This window comes from Manis pentadactyla, chromosome 12 (genome assembly GCF_030020395.1).
Source record: "Manis pentadactyla isolate mManPen7 chromosome 12, mManPen7.hap1, whole genome shotgun sequence".
Taxonomy (NCBI): domain Eukaryota; kingdom Metazoa; phylum Chordata; class Mammalia; order Pholidota; family Manidae; genus Manis; species Manis pentadactyla.
Genome location: NC_080030.1, coordinates 39,883,228 through 39,911,180, shown reverse-complemented (window position 1 = coordinate 39,911,180; position 27,953 = coordinate 39,883,228). Strand labels below are relative to the sequence as shown.

General features: G+C 37.9%; 1 protein-coding gene across 9 annotated transcripts in view; it reads left to right on the top strand.

Annotated features, from left to right (window-relative positions):
• Nucleotides 1-27,953, top strand: part of SCAF8 (SR-related CTD associated factor 8) — a 196,476-nt gene that overhangs the window by 96,886 nt on the left and 71,637 nt on the right. For 2 of the 9 annotated variants that reach the window (XR_005025059.2, XR_005025064.2), the window contains exons 22-23: nucleotides 24,214-24,272; nucleotides 26,295-26,464. The exons of 6 other annotated variants lie outside the window; for them this stretch is intronic. The gene's annotated coding sequence lies outside the window, so the exon portion shown is untranslated. The remainder of the gene's footprint in view (nucleotides 1-24,213; nucleotides 24,273-26,294; nucleotides 26,465-27,953) is intronic. One more of the 9 variants, XR_008992719.1, reaches the window with a different exon arrangement.

The following is a 27,953-nucleotide window of genomic DNA, read 5'->3' as shown; positions in this document are numbered from 1 at the left end:
CCATGGGCTTTTCCTGATATGCCCATTGTCAGGCATCATCATCTTCGGAGGCCTCAAGTGTACTGGTCAGCCTGCAGTTAGGGATACATTTGAATGATGGTGTTCACATTGGTCTATAGAATTTCAGCTTAATATTTTTTCCTCTAATCAGTATATATAGCGGATGTGGAAGAGAAGCCAATTTGAATTTTCTTTCTTTGGAAGAGAATGGGTGACATACCCAAAGCGCTTATAATTCGGTGTCTATATCAACTTCAGATGATTGTAGAACCTAAAGGAGTTCTATTTAACCAGTGAGGCTAAATGTAGTGAGATTATAACCAACACTGGCTGCTCTCTAGTGGAAAGAAAGTCATACTGTTGAACATACGCTTATTCTGAAGTTTATTTAGCAAAGATGAGAGTTTTCCAGCAAGCAAAAGGTGGTTATTCTGAGGTTATTGTTTTAGCATATTTTAGTGTGTTATAGATATTTGTGTTGATATGCCTTCGATCTCTTGAGGAGGATATATTGCTTAATGGAGATCCAGTTCTGTTGCTGCTCATGAAAGTGCTTCAATAAATTTATGGATTCAGGAAAAAGAGAAGAGAAAAATTTCTGGGTCTAAGTTCCCTAATTTTTTAATAGATATTTTTAGGAGATTTTTAAGTGACATGAATTTTTTGCAGACCATTTCCCTTGGTAATGATAAACACTGGGATATTGAACACCTGGTCTCTCTTCACTTGCATGGAGGCAACTGTACCTAAACTATACTGTGAGCAAGTACAATTTCAACACTTTAAGGAAATGATAGGATTGTTAAAACATAAAATAACCAGGTTTTATGCTGTAAAGACTATATTTAGAAGATAAAGTTTAAGTGAGGTGTCTAGCTACATCTTCTGACCAGTCATTTCTGACTGCAGTTTTAAGCTTTCAGGACCCAGGTATAAATGTTAGGTTTTCTCTACAGTGAGCACAAATATTAATGTGGACTAGTACCCAGCCACAAATGAAAGTAAATATGACAGTTTCTCAAGAGTGATGCCTAATTTAAAATAATCAGATTATTTTGCTTTTGTGTCTTAAAAATGTTGATTTTAATGGGTAGAATTGGGACAAAATATAGAAACCTTCCTGTTGAAGACTTAACAAAATTATGATAAAACTATATATTCAGAAAAAAAAGACCAATTCCAATTTACGCATTAAATTTCTGTTCTAGCAAACAGGAAGATGGTTATTCTGAGCATCAGAACACCTGTCAGGATGATTGAATTCCTTAAATCATTCCAAAACTTTTCCACTCACCACAAAAAATACACTTTCTCTCCCTTCTCAGTAGTGGACTTTCTCTTTTCTCATGGTTCGGCTGCTAGATGGAAACCACTTTGTCTCCGCAGCCTCTCTAAACTTACTTAAAATTATTTCAAAAATTATTTCAAAAAAATTATTACAAAAAAAATTATTTGTTTAAAAATTATATGGTTTCTGCCTCTACACCCGTTGTTCTCAACCAGGGAGATTTTGTCCCCTTTCCCCATGGGGCATTTAGCAATGTCTGGAGACATTCTTGGTTGTTACAGTGGAATGGGATTGGGAGTGCTACTGGTGTCAAGTGAGTGTGAGGGGCAAGGATGCTGCTGATAATCCTGCGGTTGCAGAGGGTATCCCTCCACACCATGAGTTCTCTCTCTCTGAATGTCAGAAGTGCTCGGACTGACAAACCTCACTCTGTAGTCTTGGGAAGAAATGTCATTCCTTATCCTTTTGCTGTATTTTTAATCTTTCTCTTTTCACTGACCCCAGGTTGTCCTGTTAATGTGCTTAAGTCTCTCACACTTAGGAAAAATAAAAACTTGCCCTTGACCTTTTGTCCTTTTCTAGGTCTTGGTCTCTTTTTTCCTCTATAGCAAGATCTTTGGAGAGTTTTTCATGTGTCTCAGTTTCTTGTTCCTTTTATTCCTCAGTCACTGTAATCTGCTTTTGACATTACCATTCCACTGTGGCTGCTCTTTCTGAGTCCCCAGTGACTCTGGGGCCCAGCTCTGTTCACCTTTCCCATCTCCTATCTGATCCCATAAACATCACGTTTCAGGGACTGGATAGGATCTGCAGCTCCTCCATGTGCCTAACTGCTTGTCCTGCTGTTTGTTCTGCCTGAGAGGAGGCCTCACCTTCTCTGCTTTGCAGACTTCTGTGATCTCCAAGACTCAGAGCAAGAGCCGTACCTTGAGCGTTCCCTGCTCTCCCCTAGCCAGCGCACACCTTTGTTGTGGTGCGCTCTGACCCACTGTAGGGCCACTACTTGTTGACGTGTTTACTCTTTGAACGCCGTGATCAGATTTTATTTATGCTTCTAGTGAGTTGTGTGGCTTATGATACACATTTAGTATAAATTTGTTGAAAGATTAAATGTACATTAAAAAGAAATCGAAAGTGTCATAAAAAACATCACTGAGATCTGGAAAATTTGTTCTTGACTACGCAAAGCCTTGGGACCAGCTCCTTCAGCATTCCACTTGGAAGCTTGTTAGAAACTAAGAATCTCAGGCTCCATTCCAGACCTATGGAAGCAGCATACACATTTTTAAAATACCCCCAGGTGATTTATAGGGATAATAAAACTTGAGAAACAGAGCTCTAGTTATTTTTTTCCCCAACAACTCTGGGTTTTCATGTAAATACACCCAATATTTTTGACATTGGTAAATAGTAGGTATTTTTATAAATAGGCTAAATGGCAAAAAGTAAAATGAAAATTTCAAGGCAAGGGTTAATTTAATAATGTGTTACATATTCTTTAAAATTATACTTCTTGTAGGACAACAGCAGAAGCTCTATGTGTTACTTGTTTCTGACAAACGGGAAATCAATTTTTAAATACAAATGCTTCTTAGTGTAACTTAGAGTTATTTGACCACCTCTGATAATGTGTGTAACAAGAGCCTTGAGGGCATTTCTTTTGTGAATATTCTTATTTTGTCTATAGACTGAATTTCATTAAATCTTGGGACAGAGGGGCTTTAGATTTGGATTGAGGGGATAAATTCCTAGACTTCTTTGGGCCTGTTCTTTTTTTGGGGTGGGGTGGCAAAGTTTATGTTGGCCTCACATGGTAAAGTGAGGCCAACATAAACCTCGGGCACATTGGTGATAGCAGTGTGCCCATAAGGACTGAATATCGTGTGTGTTGCTGTAGCAGAAAAGCACACAGTGGAGGGAGCCAAACATGGAGGAAGGGCACCAGTTGCTAGATTTCAGTTAGAAGTTACATTTTATTTCAGCAAATTAACTCCCCAAGTCTCAATTCCTTATCTATAAAATCAAGATTAATAAAGTATCTGGAAGGCTTGTTTTGAGGATTAAATGAAAATACATATACAATGTGTAGGACAATCCCTGAAACCGATGGATTGCTTAATGAATGCTAGCTGCTACTGCTAAAGGACAGTTACTGTGGAACTATAGAGAATCTTTCCTTCTGGCTTCTTTTCCCTCTGTGGTTTCCACCTTTTTTCTTCCTTTCCCCCCTTAAAAAAATTTTTTTTATTCATAACCCCCTTGCATGGATCTGAAGGAGGGTCTCACATCTTGGAGGTCAAATATAGATTTCTTTGGGAGTTCATTTTCCCTTATTGCCATCCACCTCAATACAAATAAACCCAAGTCTCTCTCATTTTTTAAAGTTTCCAGAACATTAGTGGTGTGACCCTTTTACAGTATGTTGCTTTTCATCATTCAACATCATCATTGTCTGGTAAGGAACTCCTTAGTCACATGTGGCTATTACAATTTATTAAAAATTAAAATATAGCTCCTTAGTCACATCATTGCACTTAAATACTCAGTAGTCACTTGTAGGTTGTAGCTACCGAATTGGACAGCACACTAGAGAACATTTTCAAAAAGGTCCGTTTTATAGCACTATTCTAGGAAAGTGATTGCTGATAATGGGACCCAGAAAGGGTCTGTTTACCTTAGCAATCATGATTCAAAATCCTCTCCCCCATTGTATTAAATTTTAAAAAGCCTACCATTTTTGGTTATTTTTCCATTAAAGAGTTAAAGTGCTTGAACAATTTTGATTCTTATTTTTAAGAGTATAAACTTTGGACTGGTAATTTAATTTTCATTTTAAGACATTAAAATATTTTGAGTGTTCTTTTCAAATAAAATTCAGTAAAACTTTAAAACACTTTTAGACATCTTTAAAATGTTATTTCTGATTAAAAGATAACCATGTTTGGTTAGATTAAACATACTTCTTCAGTCTTTTATATTTGCCTTTTTTTTTTTTCCTAAGCAGCTCAGTATGTTCCAAATACAGACAGTTTTCATTTACGGTGTTTCATACTATAGTTTACATCTACATTATTACTTACTTGCAGACACACAAATTGCTGACAGATAGTTTTGAATAAATCAGCAAAAATAAAAAGACCAAAAATGTTCTCTACTGACTGCTGCTGGCAAATTAACAGTGAGTAGAACCATTCAGTTACACAGTCTCAGTCAGTCAGCCAAGAAGCTATCTCTTAATTCATCCAAGAATCTCTTCATGCATGGCTTGAGTGTCAGAATCTTCCTAGACAGACCTTTTTTAAAAATAATTCTATAGCCCTAAAGATGATGTTCCTCATTATCTGATTTGTTGGAAAAAAAACAAATTGGATTTAGATTTGTAAGTAAATACCAAGTTGATTTTCATAATATGAAATAGTTTTACCATGTTGCTCTGTTTAATTTACTGATTGCTTTATGAGAGCAAGCTGTATTCTCTGATTTATAGAGGTAACCATTATAGTTAGCAATTGCAATTACTCTGAAGGATTGGGAATCAGATCAGAGTTGAAGTGAAAAGGAAATAACCCCTTAATATTTTTAAAAAGCAACTTGAATTTCGAGTTTGGAAGTACCATACAGATTGTTAGCTATATATTTATATAAGACAAAACATAGATTATGACTTTTGCTCATGGAGGCAGACCAAGGTAGCAGCAGTTTCATTAAAATACATACTTTACTGCATGTAATACGCTTGGATAGGATTCGTGTAGTATTTATAGTTTATATATCTCCATAGAAATGCAGTAAATATTTGAGTTCAAAGAGACTTAAAGAGGGCAAGTTACTTTATCTCTCAAACCCAGTTTTTTAAAATTAAAGCATCATTGATATACAATCTTATGAAGGTTTCACATGAACAACATTGTGGTTTCAATATTCATCTGCAGACACTGTCCATCAGCGTAGTAAGATACTAGAGAGTCCTTCCTTGTCTTCTCCGTGCTGCACTGCCTTCCTTTGACCTATGTGATTGTGGATTATAATGCCCCTTAATCCCCTTCTCCCTCCCTCCCTCCTTATACCCACCCCCATCCCCAACCCCTTCCCTTTGATAACTGCTAGTCCCTTCTCCAGTATGTGAGTCTGCTGCTATTTTGTTCCTTTAGCCAGACTCAGTTTTTAAATGTAAAACCAGCCAAAAAGATGTAGCTCACATGTTTGCTTTGAGGTCTTAAAAAGTAATGCATGGTAAAATACATGCTGCAGTATGGTTGAACCTGGAAAACACTATGCTAAGTAAAATAAGCCGCCAGACACAAAAGACCACATATTGTATGATTTATTTAGACGAAATGTCCAGAGCAGGCAAATCAATAGAGACAGAAAGTAGATTAGTGGTTGCCAGGGGCTGAGAGGAAGGGAGAAAATGGAGAGTGACTGCTAATGGATGCAGTTTCTTTTGGGGGTGATAAAATCAGATAGTGGTGGTGGTTGCACAGCTTTGTGAAAATGTTTGAATTGTACACTTGAAAGCTGAATTTTATGAAATGTGAATTATAAACCTTAATAAGAATACAAATACCACTAATGCATGTAAAGCACTTGGCAGGTACTGATACATAAATAAGTTCTCCGTAAGGATTAGTTGCTACTGTTCTACTGAATTTTAAGAAAGTAGAACAGTACTGCAAAGAAAGTCAAAGAAGTGTAACATTTAGTATTTTATTTCACTACATGAAGTACTTACAAGTGATTTGACCACTAATAGCATATTTTAATTATTTTTGTCAGCAGTAGCAGTTGATAATGTGAAATAGCTCTTTGCTAACACTAGTTTCCAAATTCAGATGTTAGAACTATCACAGATTTTTTTCAGGAAAGAATCTCTGTTTTGGTCAGTATTCCAATATTATTTCAACAGTTTTCTTAATAGAAAAATTAAGAAAAATTTTATTTCTTAAAATGAAAAATGTTAGCAAAATGGTACAATTTTATGTTATGTATTATATTTTACCCAACTTAAAAGGTATAAATAAATACCAAGTCTAATAAGAGTTGTTCATCCATAGGTAATCCCTGCTTGCCATGTTTATAGTCCTATTTTTTTTTATTAATTCAGAAAAAGATAATCATACAGATAGAAGTCTTTAATGATGGCAAATTATGTGTGTTTTTAAATCATATAGCTTTTTAAATTAGATTATTAACAGCTAACATTTCACATTCATATATACCAGGTATTGAATAGGGCACACAGGAAATAAATTGCATGTTTTAAACTTATTTTAGAATGTTAATATGATAAAAGATTTAGTGTTTTTGTTCTTGCATTAGTTGGGGGAATGCCTTACCTTCTTAGCTGTAATATCAATCTCAGTAACTTACGTAAGTAGAAAACCCTCTAGCTTTCAGAATCTGAAATAGAGAGGTACTATAGCAGAAAAAAAAAAGGACACTTTTTGTTTTAAGGGCTTACATGAGAGAGTGTTGAGGACAAAGACAATTTACTAAGCATAGCCCTAGTGATTGAGAATAGTGCTTGTTGTGTAATGATTACTTGGATATTTGTTTAATAATTTATAGCTATTCATTAGGGTACAATTTGATAATAAATACATAAAGTATGGCAGCTGTTAGTCAAGTCTATTCGATATGACTAGCATTTTGTTCTAGTGGGAGGCCAGATTGGAATAAAAATATCAAATTCTTTAGATGTTACTGTCTTCAAGGACCTTGGACAGTTATTAGAGGAATGGAGGGTGAATACAGACCAGTGTAATGAAACACAAGGTTGAATATAGTCAAGTGCTTCAGTTGTGGCGAAGATGTGAAATGCTACAGGTAATTAGAATGAGAACGCAGTGCTGACTGCAGCTACGGTGGACGTGACACTTAGGATAGGCCCCGAAGATGCAGAAAGGGTGCAGGTATTCCAGGCAGGAACAGTGACCAGCTAGAGCAAAGGGACAAGCCCAAGGTCAGCCCTTCTGACATGAGATGCAGGACCCATCTGGCTAAAGCTAGCAAGGTCCCTTTTGATGTGTTTTGATTGGCGAGGTTGAGATTGGGTTACACTGACTGTGACTCTTCAGCCTCAGGACCTGAGAACTAAGTGTTTCCTCAGGCAGTGGGGAACTGCTTTGTGCAGGTTTTCAAGCTGAAAAATGATTTGAAGGTGTTTAATGAGAGATCAGTTTAGTAGGATAGGGTGGAGAGACCAAAGTGTGTGCTCCCTAGTGCCCTTGTGCCGGTAGCTTGCACTTCTATGTGACGTAAGTCTGGGCCTAGGCACAGTTCTTCCAAGGAGGGTGTTACCTTCCTTTTGACTTTTTTTTAAAAACTTTCCTCTCCTGTCTCTTTTCATTTTCCATCCTCATAATAGATGGCAGACAATCGTTACTCCTTGAGTTTGTTACTTTAGAGATAATCTCTTCTTTAAAAACTCACCTTAATAAGTGATCCTTGTAAGCAGAGCTATTCTTGTCCAATTTCATTAGAGGAATGATGAAATGGCAGGAATTCTCACTTCTGGACAGAGCACACTGCCCAACGGAACCACAATGGAAGCGACCACTTGTAAGGATGTCTCACTTTTTAAGATCCGTGTTTCTCAAAATGCAGACCATGTGTAACCTGAATTAGAATACCCAAAGGGTTTGCTTAAAATGCAGACTGAGCCCAAGACCTAGTGGAGCTCCAGCTTTGGGGGTAGGTGGGGCTGATCTTTACCCAGCAGTCCAGGTCATCTAGAGGCACACTCAATTTTGAGAACGACTCCTTAAGGAATTGTAGTTTTCTATGGAATTATTCTAGCAAGTAGTGTTCTTAGAGTTCTTTTCCTATGTATTAGGTTCTGTATTAGTGGAACATCTCTCAGTAGACAGACTATATTATATGTGGGGTCTCAGGTGGAAGCTAAAAGAACCTTACATAATCTATGGGTGTTTTTGGCCCAGTTTTGCACTTTTTCTTATAGTGCAATTTCTTGTTGCATAAAAAGCAAACAGGCTCCTTTTGTAAGGCTGCGTAGTATCAGCCGAAGCAGTCTATCATGTGTTGTTTGTGTTTAATTTGTCACATTGCATTAAATCAAATTCTTTTTCTGTAATGTTAGTCTGAAGTGGAATGATTCTTACTCTGCTTGTGGGACAGTTTATTTCAAATCCACTGTAGTCATTAGGCTTCTCCTTAGAGGACATAGTGACCATTGGACCTGTGTTTTTAAATTCTAGTAACTTCACTAGCCAGCCTTTTTTCTTTTTTTTTTTTTAGTTAAAACAGGAATTCTAAACCACTGTCTCAGAAATTAGATGAGTAAGTGAAAATTAGCCTCTATTTTGGGGGTGCTGAGGAAAATTTGCTAAGTATAAATAATATTTACTTCTTGCTGGGTAGAAATGCAAACACTTAACCTTATAGCTACCCTTTGTATGGCACCTGGCTCCCCTTTCGCTTTACTGATCTTTGGGTAATATTATTGTATTATTACTTCCTTGACTGAGCAGCAGATTAAATACTTAACAGATAAATGAATTTCTTTATATTCATTTAGGTGGAGTTAGGAATGGAGCTCAGAAATACTTGCTCCTCTTGATTATAATATACAGCATGCTACTTTTCATTCTAGCTTTGAGGTTAACATTGAAACTAAAATATTTCTAATCTGTTCACACTGATAATCATACTTAATCTAGAACCTCTTATTTGTAATGAGAGAAAATCTGCAGTAAGAAGGAAGCACTTTATCCGTATTCTAATTAACCTGTCAAACCCAAGAGCTGTATTTGTTTAAGAAGATATATATCTAACTAAGATGCAAATGTACATTTATCCTCTATTTCCTAAGGAAATCATCTTCACAGGCAGATTTGTCCCTGACCCTTCCTTTTTTTCTCTGTATCTTCTGGGTTAATTTTTAATTGGGTTGTTTTCTGTTCTCCTAAAAATGTATGTTGTTTTTCTTAAAAGACAGGAAAACCAATTTTGTAGTTAACAGTGTTTTAAAACTCCATCGTAATACAAAGTCATTATACATCCAACTATATAGTACAGTTTGTAGATTGTACAGCTTTATAGTTTGCAACCTAGTTATGTGTTTAAATTAGGCATAAGTAGCTACCTAGATCCCATCAAGGTGGTTATATAGCCTTTCCGTAAAAGTCCTAATCACTAGTTTCCAAGTTGAAAGTAGGATTTTGAAGTTTCAATTAAGTGTCAAAATATAAAATGCTCGACATTACTACAAAGTAAAAAGTGTTAGTAGCCTGGCAAAAATTAGTGTTCAGTTTTTTCCATTTAACAGTTTTTCAAAGATCATTTCAAATCTATTGTAAGGTTGTGTTGTGCTGTTAGCTGTTAAAATAGAAGATCTGGAGTCTCTGCTGTGAAACAGAAAAGATGTCTCCATTTCAATTTGGGTTAGTAGCATGAAAACTTAGCTGAATATAAAATACTGTGAACTCTTTTAAAAGATAAACCCTCATGTCTTCAGAATTGTCAGTTCATTTTACTATTTATGGTACTAGATGCATCCCTTTTGGAGTATACTGTAATTTTTATTGTAAAGGTTTGAAAATTTTTTCATTTTAAAAGCCTTAGTTTGGAGAGTTACTGACATTCATCTGTCTCATTTTGTGATCCTCATAGAATTTTGCCACTGTCAGATGATTTAACTAGTGCAGGATCTTGACTCTGATGAATACTCATGAGCAACAAATTCTTTACTAATCATTTGATGATCAGCTTCACTAATCACTTGGTGAAGATGAGACATGTTATTGTTTTAACCTCAAAGACATAAAATATGGTATGTCTTTGACAGCAGACAGGTGAACCGAGTCCATAATAAGTATAGCCACAAAAATGTCTGTATAGTGAAATTATTCTCATTTGCTGATAAAATTGTCTTTTTTAAAGTCAGTATGGACTCAGTGAAAGGTTGGTTGGTTTTTGCTTTCTTGGCACATGTAGATTTCATATCATTTGTAAGATGCAGGTGCACACACAGATACTTTGGGAATCTAGTCTATGAAATACATTGTCAGTCTCAGGCAATATTGAAAGTAAGTGGAATTTACCTTCTAGCTTTCTTCTTTACTCATTTTTAAAATGCATCTATCCCTAACAATTTAAGAATTTAAAAAAAAGTTATTCTCCAGTCCCCCACACCGTGATGTACCATCACTATCACACACACATTTTTGTGCAGGGCAAAAGCTACCCTAAATGGAAATGAATGACTAATAAATGATTGGCAGTTGCAAGTCCAGATTGAATTCTTGATCTTCCATCCCAGACCCCCTTCATGAACTCCTCCCGTGAAGGAGGTGAGCAGTAAGTCATTCTTAGCCACACCCAAACCCTTGGTTTCCTTCTCTTGCCTCTACCTGTACCACTTACTAAATGGAAAATTTATACTGTGGAATTTCATACTAGGTCACATGGTTGCTTTTGCTGATGTTTTGGTTTTTTCCTACAATACTTTCAAAAGTACTATGAAAGAGAAAAGGATTTGTCAGTTAAAAGCATTGTGCAACCTTAAAATTTGGTCTGCATTTCAGTGTTGTTACCTGTCTCTCCATTGTGGTGGTTTTCAAAACTGTTTTTACTGCCTCCTTAGTTCCTTTAGGGAATTCCATCCCAAGCACAGAATTTGTCATCAGAGTATCTTGAGGACTTTACACATCATCCCATGGTATCACATTGTTTATACTTTTGAGACGTGAGCAACAAAAACTTTCATGGGGCGAAGGAGACTATAGTGTTGCTTAAATCTCATTCTTGGAGTATTAATGTGTAGAGCAAGGCATTTAGTAAAGCAAGCAAATAAGGGCACTTGTGAGGATAACTGAGGAAATAGAGAATATTTTATAAAATTTTTAACACTCCCATGCATGAGTAACCCTCATGTAAAAATTTATTTCCGTTCAGGAATAGTGCACGTTATTCAGTCGTTTGCTTTTTCTCAAATTGTCAGATTAGTTTATTTTGATAAATGAATTCATCAAAATATTCATTTGAAAAAAAAAATACACTACCCCGTCTATTTTTTTATTGTGACAATCTCTCGCACTTACCTCGGAATACCCCTGCTTTCTACTCTCCACAGACCAATTGTTGCTTTTTGTTGTTATTCAAAATTCAAAAGAGTACTTCTTTCATGATTACTTTTATTTTAAAAATAACTGATCATTATGAAAAATTCAACAAATACCAAAAGGTATGAAGTAAAAAGTCCAAAATTAGCCAGTAGCACCTTCTTCTGCAGAGCCAGCCACGTGACCAGACCCCATGTATCCTTCTAGGCGCTCCAGTATGCCAAAGTGTATCATTCTTTCTAATGTTCTCATGGTATTCCCCTGTTAATTAACCTTATCACCCAATCTTCTACCAGGGAATATTTCAGTTGTTCCTGTTTTTCTCTCTTATACCCAGACTTGGCAGAGTTTTAAATGATAGTGTTTTATTTTAGACATGTTATTTTAGGGTACTTCCAAAGCTTCATATTTACATAGAATTTCTTAATGTTTATGATTTTAAAAGCTATTAGTTCTTTAAGGGAATTAGAGTCAACTTTTAGACGATCGCTTTTGTAAAGCCAAGTTATCCTAATGTGAGTAGAGCATTTTCTCGTTGACTGAGAGGAGAGAATACAAAACACATGGAAAGCAGCCGACCCACCAGGGTTTTCACCTCTCCCTTGGGCTTCCCTTGTTAAAAGCTTTGTATCCTTCCCGTTTGTGATTCTAGGGCATATTTTATTGATATGGTTGGTTGGGTAGGAGAAGAGTAATGAGGTGGTAATTGCTTTAGTAACTGTTAACATGCGTAGGCCTTGAGCATGAAGTATAATTTTCCCCACCCGACCCCGAAGTGGGAAAAAGAAGATGTTCACAGGTCTGCAAAAGCAGGGTCCTTCAGGTGGTGACAGATACTGTTGTACGGAGTGGAGGTGGGGAGTTGTGCAAAAATCTTAGGTTGCTTGTTAGAGAAAACTGAATTTCAAGGGTACATCTTTCAAAATACGTCCTTATAATTATTTGTATAGCAGCCCTGTTTTCCCTCCCAGCTGCTTCAGTTCCTCAGGAGCAAGGACAGCGCTGTAGTAACCCTTTTCCTCCTGACCACGCCTTAACCTGTAGTACAACAAATACTGACTGGTAAATGAATAAATAGAAATACTGCAAAGGAAATACAGAAATATTTAAATGCTAGTCATCAAGATTACATGGAAGTGCCTTCATTTTTCCTAATCCATTACTCTAATTTAAGCAATAAATAACATTTCTTGAAAATGAACTCTCCATTTAACCTGAGAATGTATTCTGTAGTAAAACCAACTTATTCACCAATCCTTGACTGTTTTTATTATGCTTGGTTAAAAAGAAAGAACATGAGCAAAACTAGAGAGGCTGTATCTTTCCATAGTTGGAATGAAGTTTGGTTTGAGCACTTATTGCTGAGAAGTGTCATTTCTAATTCTTTTGTACTTCATTTTCTGCAAGGGAGAGTTTTTATTCTTATAGGCTGATATAATTTCCTTGAAACTCCTTTTCCATATCAGCCTACAAGAATAAAAAACATTCTTCTTAGTTTTTTTTAAACTCATACTTTCCTTTTAATTCATGTACAGTATTTCCATCATAGTTTCATGTGCATGACTGTTACATAATGAAGCACATGAGGGCTGTTGGATGTCAAGTATTGACATTTTTTTACATGTAGGTATGATTTACCTTTTGAAAGTTTTTATAAACTTAAGCCTATCTGCAGCTAATTTTATTTCGAATAACCTTTGAGATTTAAAAGAAAAAAGAAAGTTTTAAGTAGTATTTTGAAAACAGGAAAGCAAAATATTCCTGAGAAAAGGGGCCACTTAATATTTGATGATTGAAAGTTTCAAAGTATTTGAGAATTTTAAATGCATAATTCTCATTTTATAGTTGGTGCTTTGGGTAACTTTTTGGGTATATTAGAGATATTTCCAAAAAGGTTGTTTTTTAGTAACAGCTTTGATACCATGACATGCTATTCTTGCTATCACCAGCAGGATTAACTTTTTAATTAAAATGTTGTTTAGCTCTTTCTGTTCTGTGATAATTATATTTGTGGTTTCTTTAACTTGGAATGTTTCATAGTAGTAGAGAAGGGAATTTTTTAAAATTAAAAATTGTAAAAGGTTTCAAAAGAATATTATAGTTGTGCTTCAGAATTCATTTATGGAGGAAATTTCAAGATACTTTATTCATACCAGTAGAGGTCACTGTGCACCTACAACAGGAACCCCAATGTTGTCTTCTGGTGGTGAGCTGGTTACCCTAGAGCTAGCATTCATTTTTGGTATTTCAGGGGACTTAACCACATTCCTTTTCCCCTTATGCAAGTCACTTGCCTGTCATCATCTAAGAGACAGTCACTTGTTTGTCCACATAATAGGAGCATATCGATGAGGTTTAGTGAACTAATCCTAATCATTACATCATTAATGATGTTCATATTACATGGTGTTTCATTATCTGACTATACCAACAAAGTAATTCATAGGGAAAGTGATTTATGAAGTTGCCTATGCAGATGTGTCTGCTAATGATAATAGGAATATTCAAGAACTAAGCAAAGGCTGGTTTATTATAAAACTGATGGCAGCCTTAGCAGATAGTCAGAGCAAATGTGTAAGTCTCCAACTAGCATTGTATGATGATCCAAGTCACTTTTAAAGTGGTTGCTCAAGGTGGAAAGAAAGGTTGTGACAGGAACAAGCAGTTGGGAATCAGGGAGCACTTCTATAGACCAGTGGGACTGGGCCTAATTTGCAGAATGAGAATATTGTGCCAGATGTTTTTTGCAGCTTATTTCAGCACTAACATTCTAGTCCTCAGTGGTCAGGGTATACTGCAGTGGTTAACACCATGGATCCTGGAGGGAGTTGCCTGAATTGGAATCCTGGCCCTGCCACCTACTAGTTTGGAGGTTATCTTGTAGTTACCCTCTCGGCATCTCAGTTTCCTCTTCTGTAAAGTGAGGTTGGTAACAGCACCTGCAGTATGCAGTCATTAAGTTAACTGATGTATAGTACTTAGAATAGTACCTAGAACATAGCAAAAACTCAATCTGCTATTATTACACACCCTTTTTTTTTTCTTAGCAAAACTTATGCTGGGATATGGTAGCTGAATTCTTAGACCATCTTCCATTCTTGACTACCCCTAAAGGATCAAATAGAGTTTATTCTGTGTTTTCCTAATTAACTAATTCAGCTGATGACAGCCATGTTAAGGAACTAGATGTGTGTATCATTTTTAATAGTTTATGCTTTCCCCATATTTTTATTTAAAGTTGTTCTCTTATGAGCTCAAAGAGTTTCCTCCTTTTGATCTAATATTTTCCTCTACAATTTTTCCTGTGGAGTATATAATCACATTTCAGTTGCTGTTAATAACTCATATTGACACTTAAGAAAAAACTTTAGATGTCCTAGTTTCAGTGAAAATCACAAAACACAAGTGTTTTTTTCTTTTAAATAGGACTTCTGTATAACATTCAAACATATATATATATATATATTATTATAGCATTTCATATCAGAAAATTATGATGTTAATTTATAAGGCATTTGTGTTCTGTCAACCCAATTAAAGTAATCTGGCCGTTTATATAAAAGGTCTCTCTATTAACTTTCAAATTCTGTATAATAAAAATTTTTTACCCACATACCAATTCTGTGGAAACCAATATCTGGCACATAAATATGTAGACACATTTTTATAGGAATGGATTTGGTCTTGAAAGGTGAGACCAATAAATACTTAAAATTTTTATTTTCACTATATATTTTAAACTCCATACCCCTAATCCACATAGTCATTGCCTCTGTAGATGGGATAAACCAATTCAAATTATATTGAGACATTTTTGTTCCAATTTTACAGTCTGTTGTAGGTGTATGAACTGGTGGAGGGGGTGTTAGTATCCAAATGTGTTGTCCAATAAACATCTGACATTTCTGAGGGGAGGAGTGGAAGGGATTCCCTAGGATAGTAAGAAGGCCATAAACTCAAATGTCTTCCCCATTAACTTAGAGACCCGTGTATTTATTAGACAAAAGTATTAAATATAATGTCAACTGAGATATTCCCTGGAAGAGCATACCTTCTTAACACACAAATATCTTTGCTCACAGTTTTAGGTAAGTCATATATGTGGATACCACACACACACACACACACACACACACACACAGTTTTAGATAAGTCATATATGTGGATACCACACACACACACACACACACACACACACACACACCATCCCAGTAGAAAACATCACAGGGTACAGTATGATACTGGCTGTTCCCCCTTTAACTGTTCTATAAGTCAGGCCTTACAAGCCTTCTTTCTGGATGTTTCTCTTGGTTATATTAGCATCTGTTAGTGTGATGGATTCAGAAGGTTGAATTAATTCAATTTATCCAGATGGTCTAATGACTAGGAGACAGGGAACTTTTGCTGGAATATATATTATGATCTATTTCATAAGGCAAAGTTACAGAGTTTTTTTTAAGATAAAAATAATCATTAATTTTTTATATTTTCCATGCATTTTATGTTTAATAAGACTATTGGAGTTAAAACATCAGTTTCTTAACTCATTTTAGTGTTCCAGATTGACATTGTATCAAGACATGCTTTGTCAATAATTCTTTTGGAGGCTCAAGAAATAGCCAAGAATACTGCTTTGATCACTTCTTTCTTTTTTTCATTTACCGTCTTCCTTCTGCCCAGATCCATTCTTCATGTAATTTTAGCTGAAGAATTTTAAATTAGGGCATTAGGATAAGTACGGGTGAAGAGCATACTTTTTGGAGCCAAACTTGTCTGTGACACTGGGCATGTTCCTCAGTTGCTCTGTTTCTTCATCTGTTTAGAAGGGTTTTAACAGAAGGGTTTTTAATAGCGCAACATGACATTTAGAGCAGGACTGGCACATGGTAAACACTTAATCCATGGTAGCTGTTATTATTTTCATTGTTATTTAGACTCTAGGGAAAAAGACTTTAAGACTACAGGCTCTTGTAATACCAGGATACTGTTAATATTCATTCTCAAAAGGAAGTGGCCTAGAAAATGTATGGAAATAGAATTGAGTTGGGGATATCTTTAGATTTAGTCTTCCTCTCCCTTTTAGCAGTACTTGACTTTCAGAAAAGCATGCATTTTATAAGGTTTGTGTATGATAATCTGCTGGCTATGGTATAAAGCCAATAAAAGCTACAGCCTCTGCCATCTGCCTTATTTATTAAAAAATGGGTGGCATTATTGTGCATTAAATAACCCAGCAAAAGGGATTGGATGGACATAGAGTAAGAATATTCTCTGAGTATTATGGCTCATAGTTCACGCACCCTTCTCATCCTGCCTGAAAAAGGCAGAGGTGCAGACCAGTGTGTGTGGAGGAAACAGAGGGTGCTTTGTGCAGAGGGAAGCCACAGTGGCCTTTAAATAACTCCAGTGAGGAAGGGGGCTGGGAAGTAAGTGAGATGGGCCAGCTCTCCCCCAGCCCCACAAGACCTGGAGCTGATGTTGAGTGCGCTGAGGTTCTGCAGGTGACAGGCAACATGGTCATAGTAACAGGCTCTGACAAGCTGCCTGGGACTCCACATCCCTCTAGTGTGGTAGTTGGTCTTGTGTGATGAAATACAAGGAATAGCAAGCAACAAGGCTGAGTCAGAAGGCACACATTGTGTTTGAGATTCTTAAACAAACTGGCCTTGGAATTTAGCAACTTTATAGGTCATAGATCAAAGACAGTTAGAGCTGGAAGTCCCTTGAGTGATTCTCTGGTCCATGAATAAGAACTCTGGTGTGTCAAAATGAGAAGAGGAGGGAATTTGAAAAGCATGTTTAATGCGCTTTGTTTCATAACACAAAATTAAACGTTTTCAAATCCTCTTGGTCGAGGGAGGATGTGTGGAATCTGATCACATGCAAAGGATTGAGGTGGGCTTTGATCAGCAGCAGTTGTGAGGTGATGGCCTTGCCCTCTGCTGTGGCTTCTCATCTATAAAGCAGGAGTACAGATACCACACTTAGAGTAAGCATCAAAAGACATGACAGGGTAAAAATTCCTTGGAAGCTTGGGTAATGTTAGAAAAACGTGTGAATGAGGGTGCTGTTTGTTGCATTGCTAGAAACCACATTCTCAGTCCCCAGGAAGTGAAGATAAAACAGAAACCCACGGGCTCCCTTTAAGTGGACTAAGTGAAAGGAGTCCATAGAAATAGAGCTGGCAGGTTTCACAAATAAAAATATGGGACACCAGTTGAGTTGGAATTTCAGATGAACAGTGAATGATTTTTTTAGTTCAAACTAAATTGGGCATCCTGTATTTTGTCTTGTATTCCTAATTAATTAGAAACCTGGATCACAGTAGAACCAAGACATCAGCTGATGGTCTGATGTCCTAGAATGTGTAGGAATTTCACCAGCAGCCTGAGTCTCCTTGGACTTTTCTAGATACCTAGAAATGATGCCTCTTTGTGCTTTCTCCTTCTTTATCCCCAGAATTGTGCAGGGTTGGAATAAGCACTTCGATGGCATCATTAAGCATTGGGTAGTTGTCAGTGTTATTACAGAATAATAGTAATGATCACAGTTAACCCCTGAACAATGAGAGGGTTGGGGGCACTGACCCCTGTGCAGCTAACAATCCACATATCTGGCTCCTCAAAAATTTAAGTACTAATAACCTACTACTGACTAGAAGCCTTACATTAACATAAAAAGTCAGTTAATATTTATTTCAAATGTTATTTGTATTACATGCTATATTCTTATAATAAAGTAGGAGAAAGAAAATTTTTTTCAAATCGTCACAAATCTCCAGAAACCTTCCCAGTATATTTATTAGAAAAATCCATGTATAAGTTTGTGGACCATGCAGTTCAAACCTTTTGTTCAGGGGTCACCTACCAGTATTCTGTATTGAGTACCTGATACAATAGACCCTTTATATAGATTATTTGTCCTGTGAGAATAGGTACTATTATTTCACCTCACAGATGAAACAAGCAATTAAGCCCAAGTTATATACCTAATTTAGGCAAAAGGTGGGTTCTAACCCAGGGGTGTTTGATGATAAAGTCTGTGTTCTTAACATTCACACTACATGTTTTGGATCAAGATTAGTAGCTGGCTCCACGACAGAGAACTACTGAGAGCTTGACGTCTTTTCTTTCATTGTCTGTGATGTGAATTTCTCTTCAGAACTGTGGGCTGTGTGTTCAGGCTCCATGCTCTGTCATTTTTCTTTTCGGATTGAGAGTTTGTTCACTTTGTTTGCCTAAAACAATATTTGATCTTGCGAATTACAACAGTGCACTTTGATTTGTTTGGAAATATATAGGTTCCCTCCTCACATTTGTAGATTAGAATTCATGTCAGACACTACATATAACAACGTGGAGAAGAGGCATTCAGGGGGCTACGGAATCATGTTGGTGGGTGCTCAGCATTTATTCACTATACACGCCTTTTAAAGTGAGTTATATCAAGTTAAAGAATGGAAATCTATTGTTGAAAAATATTTTATCAACCAAATTATGTTTAAAGTTATTTTTATTTTCTTTCAGCTCTCTGACACACATCTTCTGCATCTGATTTCACTTCTGCTGTGTTCTGAGCCACAAAAATTTTGATTTCCCTTCTGTCATGTTCTTAGATACAATTACAGTGGGTTGACTATGAAATGTAGAATCTATTTTAATTCAAAATCATCAATTTAAGTTTGACAAACTAAAGGAATGTCATGTTCTATTCACTTATATGATCAGTACCTACCCAGTGAGATCTTATAGTCTAGAGTATGTTCACCTTTCCTAGTGGTTAAGGTTAAGCTTCGGCTTTATTAAATTCATAGGGAGATTTTAGTTATAGGAATTTAAAACTCATGTGCACCCTGATCAGCTTTCCCTGAGTGGGTCCACTTCTCCTCCCTGGATAATCTTGTCTTCTTGACCCAGTTAAAAGCTCCTGAGAACTTAAGTGTGTGCTGCAGCCTGCAAAGCCTTGTCTTCCTCATTCTTTTAAGCTGTATTTGACAGCTGCATGCGACATTTGGGAGTTGCTTTCAAAATTGCATTTGGGTTTTAGTGGCCGATTTAAATATATAAGAAAATTACATCTTTTGAAAATTTAAGTTGAAGGCATTTGCATTCAATACCTTTTACATAAGGAATAAAGTAAATGAACAATAACAAAATGGTCGTCCATTTTTGTTAAGTATCTTTTGATAAGGTTTTGGCCTAAAGGCATGGGAAAGTCTCACATGCAATTCAATACAACACTCCAATATACTCAAACTGTAACCACTAATAGCTTTAAGTTTGAGTTTGATAGATTTTGAAATCTACTTAAGAGATGAAAGTTGATATATACTTGATATCATTGCAGAACCCATTTATATGTGGGCTCTTAAGTAGAATTACGTTAGGTAGTAATGATTATTCATGACAAATGATCAGCAGAGAGATTTTGCATATTAATAATAATAACACAAGTATAGGAATTCCACCATATGCAAATGTCAACAACTTTTAGTCAGAGTGTTTGTAATGGAGGAATTTGCTCTTAGTTACTTTGCTAGTTCATTTTTGGCCACTGATGTATAGACTTTTTTATCAATTTGGGAAACTATGCAGCCAACTTTTTCCAGCTTGGTTATTAATATTCATGAGCTAATTTCTAGGTAGTACTGGTGTACAGCTTTTTATCTCTGGTGCTTAGCAAATGCCAGGCCAGGCCTAGCTCTCAGTGAATATTTGTCGAATTGAAATTTCATGACCCAGTTGGGGTGTTTCAGATTTATTATCTTTAACAGAGATAAAAAGATCTTTTCTTATTTTCATTTTACATGTTCCCTTATTGTTAAGGAATGTGGGAAGAGAATTTTCAGGTTCTAAAGTATTTCAGTGAACAACCAAGATAGATACCATTTTTAGAAATATTAATGAAATCATTTGTAAGTAAAGAGGGGTTTTTTTTCCTCAAAAAAGTATATACATATTCTCATCTCTTCATGCATAGATACCTATTAAAATGACAAAATGATGTAAGAGACACTGATAAATGTATATGTACATATATTTATTTGCAAAAATACATATATATATTTTTTATCAGCATCTTTTACACCATTTACCCATTTTTCCCCCAAAGCTCTGGATTTCTGAAATAAGTGTGGTAGAATTCTCTAGTTTTATACAGTTATATACAGTATACATACATATTCTCCTTAGAATCCAGAACTTCCTGTCATTAGAAATTTGGTCTGAAAAGCTAGAATCATAGAATAACAGCATTGACTTTGTATTCAAACTTTCCTTTAGGCATCATTACAGGATACCATAACAGTTAACATCTCTACTCCAGGGCACACGCAAGTTGCATCCTATGTCCAGGGACATAACAATAAAACTTTTCATCCAAGTAAATATTAGAGATAAAAATCATGTGGAAAAGTAGACGATATATTCCACTTTTTCCACTGCATTTTTCCAGTAGGAGAAATTCCAGTTTTATAATTAAAATCAGTGAGGAAAATAAAATTTGATGTGCCATGGGTTTTGCTAGAATATTCCCCTAAGAAGAGTTTATGCCTATGGCACAAAGTTTCTGAAAGAATAGGCCCACTGAGTATAAAAAGAAAAGCATCTGGAAAATGTGTTTCTACTCATAAGTTTTGTAAAGTACCTCACAACATTGAGTCCAGTTCTCCAGACTTTTAATCTCCCTGTTAATTTAACTTGCACGAGGCTACTGTATAAGGAAATTTTTGCCTGAAAGGTTCTGGCACAGGCATCTTGCCTGGTTACTGAGAATAGCATAGTTATATATGGGGGGAATATCTTGTAATTCAGTTCTCTAATAAGTGTTTGATATTTCCAATCAATGCAAATGGTGTTATTTTTCAGCAATCTTGTAGTAGTACCCTTGGAATCCCTAATCTTCCTACTTTCGGCCTCCAGTGATATAACCTGAAACAGAACAGGTCCACTGCTGTGCTTGTCACATTTCACTTTCTCTCAAAATTGTTCCATCCTGTTTTAGGTCCAGGATATATAGTTGGAATTTGTTTTGGCTAAATGAGATTCTTCATCACCCTGCTTAAAGTGATCATGACTTTTAAGTCCCATTTTTCCCCAGAGAGCCCAGCTTATGGCTGCTGTCCGAGTGTAATTATTAATAGTGCTTCTTTTCACTCTTGAGATATTCTGCCATGTACAATAAATTATATGATCACCCTACTTTTTTACTGTGACGTCAGATGAATACAGTACAGCCATCACAAATCATGCAATTTGAATGATCTAGAAAGGAGAAGGGGAACTGGCAGAAGTTGGCAGGTTAATCTGTGAACTCTCTAAGGGAAGGCAGGAATGGCCACCTCTGGGTGTGTTTGACGAGGATTGTTGCCAGATAGTTCATGCTCCAGAATGGCTTCCAAACTTGACTTGGCCATTTATCTCAACACACGTGTTGAGTGCCTGCCATGTGCCATGGGGAACGATGGGGATACACAGTGAACAAGGGTTGGCTGGCCCTGTCCTCAGGGAGCTCCCAGGAAGGATCCAACCAGGCACTCTGTCCAGCCTCCATAAATGCATCCTGTAAAACTTCCCTTTTACTTTGTCAACTGTAGAGGTTGGCTCTATGTTTCTAGTCTGCAGACTAAGTTATATTCTCTCTAACCTCAAAGTCTCATGCTTCTTTATCGGATAGTAAGTTGGGTGTGGTGTTTCTATGTGAGGAAACCCCAGTAAGAATCCATGATTCGCTTACACTCCGTTAGTGCCTGAGGCCTGGTGTGCAGGCACCGGAGCAGCCCTTCAGAGGGGCTGCCGGAAGGCCCACTGGGAGAACACTTGAGGCTGCTGCTAACAATTTACTTTCAAAACCATTCAAATGGCCAAGTACTTAGAAGAATTCTGACTTATTTAAAGTTACTTAATCAGGACCTTTCATTTAAACACAGCAGTTGGAACTCAGAGAGTGCCAGAGGCTCCTGAGCAGAGCCCAGACCGCTGTGAATGGGCTGCTTGGGCGGGAGGAGCACCAGGGACTGGCAGGGCCAGGCCGACTGCATCTGCTTTGAGCAGGCCAGGCGGTCACAGTCAGGGCAGTCGGTCAAGGCGGCTGTGGTCAAGCAGGCAGGCCAAGGGTGGTGTTAGGGGACATTGGGCCACCTGGGGGTCGGTGGAGTGTGTGTGTATGCTCATGGGTAGATTGAAGGACAGGCCACACGGGGCCAGGTGACTGCCGGCCTGTGTGAGTGCAAGATAGTTGCTTGCGAAGCTCACATATGCATCAGAGAATGAATTCAGGTTCATTACCTCTGACGTTGCTCTAAGAGTCATGGTCATCTGGTATTCTAGCCCGCAATAATTACAGAGATGAGGCTGACAAGTTGACCTGGTAGAGCAGGAAACCTACCTCTCGTCCAGCCACTAGATGTCACATCTAACGTAGAGCTCATGGCTGCCAGAGGAACAGTGGGCAGCTTTATGTCGTGAGATAAGGCAGAAAAGACTAATAAGGAGCAAAGCCAGCCAAAGGTTTTGTATCTTTGTTCAAATATGCCACTGCGGACTGAGCTGGCTTTATGCTCCATGTTCAATTATAGTTCTGAAAAACGACCTTACGTGGAATGTCTCATTTCTCAACATTGTAGATAACTGAGACTTAATGTGTATTGTAGACAAGTCATCTGTTTTCTTTCCAAGTTAGTTCTTATATCTGAACACACTGAAATTTACATGTAACTCTGAGGCCTGTGTTTTTTGTTTTTGGGGTTTTCTTCTTGTTGATTTTCAAGAGACCAACTTTCCTTCTTTAATTTGAGGCTGGGCTTTTCCTCGCAAATGCGGAACATCGAGTCCCATTCTTTTTTCCTTTCCACACCAAATGGCTTTCTGAACGTGCACGCCTGATTGTATTTTCATTTGGAAACACTTTGAAGTTCTTGCAGTTAATTAAGAAAGTTTATTTTTGTTGAATAAAAACAGTAGCAGATCTGTTTTACTTGAAACTAAGTGCAAAGTTTAGGCACTATTAGACTATCCAATAACAGGCGGTATTAGGTCATGTTAAAAGCTTGGCCTTTGAGGTTGGTCTGATTTGAATCCAGTGTCTCCCATGAACAGCCTTGAGAGGGCAGGGAGGACAATTTGAAGTGTCTGAGGCTGAACTCCTTCATGCGAAACAGGACTTCTAGTAACATGCCTTCGTCCGAGGGCTGCTTGGGGCTCGCATGACGTAATGTACGTCATGTCTTAGCCCAGGGCCTGGCATGTGCTTTGAGTACTCATGACCCTTATTATCTTATTTAGATGGATTTTTTCTAAACAGATTTAGAGATCTCTTTAAATAATGTCTTAGGAGGCACTGTTCCTCTTTGCCTGCCCCTGCTCACGGTGTGTGCCTGCGGAGCCCTCCGCTGTCCCCAGGCTGCCTCTGGCTCTGTCATGAGGGGGGCCCGGGAAGTGTCCCCGCAAGACCTTGGGCCTGAGGGAGCTGCCCACCGGGAATCTAACTGGGAAAGGGTATGCGTCGCATCCTGACTGTTTCCATGGTCCAAATACCTCTGATCTCGCAGGCAGGCGGTTAGCGGTCACCCTTATTCTTCAGCGCTGCTGAGAGGCATTTCCTTAGCAGGGAAAACACTTGGCAGCAAGCAGTTTATAAGACTTTTTTTTGGAAAGCCCTGAACATGTTTTGTATTTTCCTCAAGAATATTCTATTTAAAATTACCACTGTTCATTATACTTAGCTGAAAATATTCAGCACATATCATCACAAATGCTCAATCAGGTTGAATATTTATGTGCTTTAAGATTTAGCCTTGGCTGTGTTTGTGAAGTGTAAGAACTAAATGTCCTCCTCCCTTTGCAGGAAAAACTCCTTGGCTGGGAAAAGGCAACGCCGGTAGATTGTGCATGTTTGTGATTGAGGTGGGAAATTTCCTCTCTTTCTTAATAGTGTTGCACCTTCCTTGTGGGATGCGGAAACAGGGCCCAGTGGAGCAGGGAGCAAGGTGCAGCAACAGAACCAGGGGCAGGTGATGGCAGGGGGGTGAGGAGAGAATTACAGGGAAGGATGCGTTGGGAGATGTGGCTCAGTGACTCCTAGTGCCCTAAAGGGAGAGGTGAGGGCTGAGGAGTGTGTGTGCAGGGGGTGAGGTGTTGGGAGGACTGCTGGAGGGTCAGCACAGTCCATAAAGCCTTGACAGGAAGGGCTGGTAGAATGAGTGTGTGCAGGCCGTGGCAACTGGCGGACTTGTTATCTTTACATTCTGCCAGAGGGAAAGTACCACTTGGGAAGGGGGGAGGTGGTGAACTGACCTTGGAATTCTTACTATTCTGCCTGCTCCCCAAATAATAGTATTTTAGCCATGATCCCTCTAGTTTGGGGCAAGGCAGTGGTGTATAATTTTAGTTAGTAGCTTCCTAACAATGGGGGAAGTGGCATTCTTCTATAACAGGTCACACCCTGGTCCTGGGCTTTCACAGGCAGCAGAGAGAGAGGAGAAAGAACAAGGGAAGAGTAGGGCTCCCATGCCGGCTCTGACACCTGCCGTCCACCGTCATCTCATGCCTGAGCCGGGTTCTCCCACAGGAGTCTGCCTTAACTCCCCCTTGCAGAACTGTAGGGTAACAGGAGCCCTCGTTCTGGGCACAGTCCTAGCCTGTACTCTGTAAGTGTCCCATAGGGATGTCCCCTGTGGTGAGACCACATCACCAAGGTGTTGAAATGTAGCCAGGCGTCAGCATGAAGCCTGTGCTCTGTATGCTCAGTGTTACAAGGACGGGGCATCTTTGGCAGCAGAATGTAAGAAAACTTCCGTCATCACAACCTGAAGTGATCCTAGCGTATGCTGACTGTTAAGGACTTAGTTAGAAACCACGCATTCAGCAAGCCGATACTGAGTACCCACCACACATTTCAGGCATCTCAGTAGACAGTAGTTTCTCCTGTAGTAGTAAAAATACACATCCAGCCTGGAGTGCAAACTAAGTGAAATCGGCCTCTTGCCCATTCTGTACTAGTGTGGATGTAGTTAGACAGCAACTTCAATAACAGCAAAAATGACCAAAGTAATTACAGGTTTTAACTGCCTCTATATATTTGGCTTCACACAGTAGCTGTTTAGCATTCTGAAGCTATAAACATCTGACCAGACTGTTCTGGAGTTACCTACAGTGTCTCCCCTCTCAGTCCTCCCTGAAGCTGCTGTGCTGTCCATGGTGGCCCGTGGGGAGGCTGCCTAGATCGAAATGTCAGAGAGAGACTTGCCTGTTGCACATCAAGTGTGCCGGTTTTTTTTTTTTCCAAGAGGTCAATGCTCTCCTGTATTTCACTGCTTATGGAAATTCGTATGGTAATTCACTACTTGGTATAATTCTAGTAGCAATAGTCTTGTGTACACACATATCCTCTATCTGCTTCTCTTTCCCATACAAGGGAAGTAAGGAATGTCCTGCCCAACCTTCGAGGCTTCCCCCAAGGAATTATTAGACGCCTGTGTCTAAAACACATAAAATCAATGTATGTTGTTAGAATATATTTAGGAAAACTCCCCAAGTATTCACAGTTCATTAGTCAATGAATCTATAGGTCCACTCTATACCCATATGCATCAATCAGTCCAAAGACACCAGCCTGGTTTTATAGTTGATAGAAGGTTGAATAAGACATTAGTCCCATATCCATAAAGGTTATAGACTCAAGAGCCGACAGCTTATAAATCAAAAGCTATAGGACAGGATAGAAAGTAAGTGCCAGTATATGAAGCTTTTTCTACCATTTTTTCAGTTTTCAGATGAAAAAAAAATGCATTAGTACAGGTGTTCAGATTTCCTATGTTATTATTTGAAATAGTACAGAAAAAAAGGCAAAGTTGTAACTGTAAGAATGAGCTCCTTTTGGTCATTAGTTTGCTTTAGGCTTTGTTTATTTATTTGTTCACCCAACAGATAATTGAGTGTCCAGGCACTGTGTTGGGTGCTAGAGAAATTAAGTGCTGTCATCCACTTAGAAGCTCCGAGTGTAATAGTGACAGAAGGCAGGAGACCCAGCACGCACCCCGTGTGTTGCATGCGACTCCATGGGACCCAGGTCGGCGGCTGAGAGGCTTCATAAGGAGGTTAGTCTCTTGATTTTTGAAGACAGTAGGAGATGTGATTTTTACAGAAAATGGCTGAGGCTTGCGGGGGCTGGCGGGGAAGCCAGCCTAAGGAAGCCAACTGAACCTTTTGGGGAGCGTGAACATTTGTAAAGTCTGATTTCAGGTCTGCTAAGGGCTGAATGCAAGGAAAATTGCATAATTTTGAGAAAGGGAATGCTTTATGTATATGTGATGGTGGTTTTAAATGTGGTGGCTTTATCCATTAGGTTAGGAAAGATTAGAGGTAGGACACTATTAAAGAGTCTCAGTTCAGATTTTAGAAAGTCAAACAAAACATTTTTTTTAGACATACTGCTTATTAACCCTAAATATGAAAAATTATTTATAAATGGCAAAAACTGCCATGATGTTTCACATAACTGAATCCCAGAAAATGTTGGCTCTCATTCTAAAGATCTTGAAATAAAGTGTTTTCTGGAACATTAATTGGAAGACAGCTTGCTATCATCAAATTGTTAGTCTGCTGTAGAAACTCAAAACTGCTAACAGATGCACCCTACAGATTTATGGAATTACTTCAGCCAACTGCCAAACCATTGATCTATATAACTTTTTTAAACTATGAAATATGTATATATATCTACATAACTGTTCAACTGGAAAAAAAGTGTTCCTCTTTGCACTATATACCATAAGCATCTTGATTTACCAACTGAGATTTGCCTTGACTAGAATTAAGCTATTTAACTTAGAAGTTTGTCTAACAACAATTTAAATTCAGTCTTCAAAAAGTAGAGTTTAGGTTTTAGTCCTTGACTCTGTCAAGTTTTTTAGCATGCTTAAGAAATGTCCAGGTTCATTTAAGACCATGATTCCAGCTTGTGCACTTTGGATTTGTGCAATGCACATAAAATCAATATATGTTGTTGGAATACATTTAGGAAAACTCCCCAAGTATTCACAGTTCATTAGCTAATGAATCTACTAAATGGACCAGGTCCACTTTATACCCATATGCATCAATCATATTTGCTCCCATGTAGAAATTGAATACGGTGGGGAGGTAAACAGAAGGCCTTTAGGAGCTAGACTCTACCTCTGGAGGCACCTGCCAGGCAATGGAAAAATGGGAGCACCGAGGGAGGCCGTCAGTATAGATTCCCTGGCCCTATGGTGGTGGTAATGGAGACCTAAGTTTATGCAGGCCTGCCACACCCCCATCCTAATCCAGCTGACTAGATGCTTCTTTGAAAAATAAATGTATCTCTCTCCTATTTTTATAACAAAATTCCAATCAGAAAGCCTCTCGATTTTGCAAAACTTCCTTTTGTAATTTTTTTAAACTTACGCTGTATGTTCAAGAAGAGTATCTGTGCCATTGTATTGATAAAAATTGGGTCTCAGAATATGCAGATTCTATTTTGGTTATCCTTTCTATTTAAAAAAATCATACTAAGTAATGCATACTGTAGAAAAAAGTATAAGATAGAAGTTAGTATGGAAAAGA